We start from the raw sequence: 3,419 nt of genomic DNA on the forward strand, positions 1-3,419 counted from the left end.
CAAATCGGACATAGCTTTGACGCTCCCAAAATACATTTTTTTTATTTTCACAACAGAGACACCAATCAATCACATCCCTTATGCAAGCATTGTGAATGCATTTTCGAAAAAAAAAAAAAAATCAATCATTCAATCTGCAGCGTGCATTGACACAAAGCCCTCCTCTCGTTATACTCAATAGCCTTTGCTGATTACCATATCAATCCTCGCTTGGATGATAGCAATCCCTGGCTGGTAAATTCTGTGATATATGGCCCGCAGGTTTTCAAACGAAAGCCGAAAATGAGAAGAGACCTAGTTGGATCTGCCATGAATATTAGGATGAGTAGTTATTAGTTTTCCATTCTTTTTTCTTTCGTCCTTTCTGTAAAGAGAATAAATGCTGTTAGATTAGGACCGAAAATGAGAAGAGACCTCGTTGGATCTGTTATGAATATTATGAGGAGTAGTTAATAATTTTTTTTTTTTTTTTTGGTGGTGAAGGGATTAAATGCTGTTAGATTAGGAGTCCATTGATAGTGCTCGAACCATAGGTTTTGTCTAAATCTAACGCTTTATCTGCCCTCTTATTAAGAGATTTTATAATTACTGTCCACCATAAGCTTTTAATTCTTGTAATTAGTGACACCGTTCCGCCCCGATTCCAGTCTCTAATTTAAACCTGGAAACTATATTTCAGGTTCTACTGACGTGTGCCTAAAGACAGAGAGAGAGAGAGAGAGAGAGAGAGAGAGAGAGAGAGAGAGAGAGAGAGAGAGAGAGAGAGAGTATCCATGCACTATTCCAGCATCTTTGTGAAAAATCACATCATTTTGAAAATTTTGGCGCTGGTAATACATTTTTCTTGAAAAAGATACTACGTTTATAAAACTTGACCAAATTTTCAAAAATAAAAAACCATTTTTTATAAGTAGACTTATAAGTCATATAGCCTAATCGCAACAAATTCTTCCCGAACAGTAATTTTAGAAAAAATAATCATTTGACTAGACAATATTTTATTATTATTATTATCATTATTATCATTACTTGCTAAACTACAACCCTAGTTGGAAAAGCAGAATACTAAAGCCCGAGGGCTACAACACTGAAAATAGCCCAGTGAGGAAAGGAAATATACCACAAGAGAAGTTTAAGAATAACATAATTAAAAAAATTTATTATATATAAACTATAAAAACCACAAAATAACAAGAGGAAGAGAAATAAGATAAAATAGTGTGCTGGAGTGTATCCTCAAGCAAGAGAACTCTACTCCAAGGCAGTGGAAGACCACGGCACAGAGGCTATGGCACTACCCAAGACCAGAGAACAATGGTTTGATTTTGGAAAATTAACTAACGATTGACCCATAGACTAAGTGGTCCTCCTGACGAGAAATTATCGAATCCTATCTACATAAATCCAAAACATTCATCTAAAGTCTACACATTGTCTCATTAAAGTTTAAAGGTGTCTGATGAGCATCTGTATAGAAACTCGCCAGAACGTCAGTCTGGTAAGCCCATACACACCCCTGTGGTGCCCAACCAAAACAGTTGCCTAACACAGTGAACAGCTTAAACTCACGGTCCCGGGCTGGGATCGATCTGCCGCCATGAGAATGCTAAGCGAACACGTTACCACTGCACTAGCCAGAAAGTTGAAACTTGTAAACTCTTTTCTGTGTATATGCATGACATACTTCTCGTTTCATAGTTTGTGAATCACTATTATTCTTACGATCGAATCTATTCATTTTCACTATTTTTTCTCGTCATCGTATATTTTTACTTCTCTGTTCAATTTCCACGATAAGATGGTTTCCATGTTGGAGATATTTAAGCAATTTGGTGTTCCACTAGTGTTGTAAGTTGGCTAATAATAATAATAATAATAATAATAACAATAATAATAATAATAGTAGTAGTAGTAGTAGTAGTAGTAGTAGTAGTAGTAATAATATTAATAATAATAATAATAATAATATCCGATCTCAGAGTGGCTATGTTAGACAGAAACACAGCCACACACCCAAACCCAAAATGAAAACTTTACCTTCCTGTAAAAACAGTGACAAACATAACAAAGTGCTTTACCACAGTTGTTTACCAGGGTATATTCCTAATTCACATCACATCAGCCAAGAATTTCTGCCCTCAGGAGATTCCAAAGCAAACGTATATTTTCAGTTGAGACATTTATTATTATTATTATCATTATTATTAATAGCTAAGCTACAACCCTAGTTGGAAAAGCAGGATGCTATAAGCCCAAAGGCTCCAACAGGGAAGATAGCCCAGTGAGGAAAGGAAACAAGGAAAAATTAAAACATTTTGGGAATAGTAACATTAAAATAAATATTTCCTATATAAACTGTAACAACTTTAACAAAACTAGAGGAAGAGAAATTAGATAGAATGGTGTTCCCGAATGTACCCTCAAGCATGGGAACTCTAACCCAAGACAGTGGAAGACCATGGTACAGAGGCTATGACACTACCCAAGACCAGAGAACAATTATTTGATTTTGGAGTATCCTAGAAGAGCTGCTTACCATAGCTAAAGAGTTTCTTTTACCCTTACCAAGAGGAAAGTAGCCACCGAACAATTACAGTGCAGTAACCCCTTGCGAGAAGAAGAATTGTTCGGTAATCTCAGTGTTGTCAGGTGCATGAGGACAGAGGAAAATATGTAAAGAGTAGGCCAGACTATTCGGTGTGTAAGTAGGCAAATGGAAAATGAACCGTAACCAGAGAGAAGGATCCACTGTAGAAACCCATAACTCTCTAGCGGTAGTATATCAACGGGTTGCTTGTGCCTTGTCAAACCTACTACCTTTCGGTCGTTTTCACCCACAAAGTTTCAAACTGATTCACGAGCAGACGGTAGTTACAGAGGGGCGCCTGAACTCTCTTAACTTAATGGTAAATAGATGGTTCGTAGCCTACGTCGTTAGAGAAAGTCAGGAGAAACCTCTCTCTCTCTCTCTCTCTCTCTCTCTCTCTCTCTCTCAGTTAATTTTTTTCTTTGTCAAAAAAGGATTAACTTTGAATACTGAGCGGTTTAGTTTCAGAAGCATTGAGGAATAGTTTAATTTGTTTTTAATTCAAGAAATATATATATATATATATATGATATATACATATATATATATATATATATATACTGTATATATATGTATGTATGTATGTATATTTATAACATTTATGCAGATGTAAATATATTTATTTGCTGTATATATCTATATACATATAGAGGTATATAAAAATACATACACACACACATATATATATATATATATGTATATATATATATATATATATATATACACACACACACATATATATATATATATATATATGGAAAAAATACTCAGTATGATAGGAACTTATTATGGACTGGTAAAATGAATTAAAAGAAAAATAGAACTACACAAA

This window comes from Palaemon carinicauda, chromosome 30 (assembly GCF_036898095.1).
Source record: "Palaemon carinicauda isolate YSFRI2023 chromosome 30, ASM3689809v2, whole genome shotgun sequence".
NCBI classification, from domain to species: domain Eukaryota; kingdom Metazoa; phylum Arthropoda; class Malacostraca; order Decapoda; family Palaemonidae; genus Palaemon; species Palaemon carinicauda.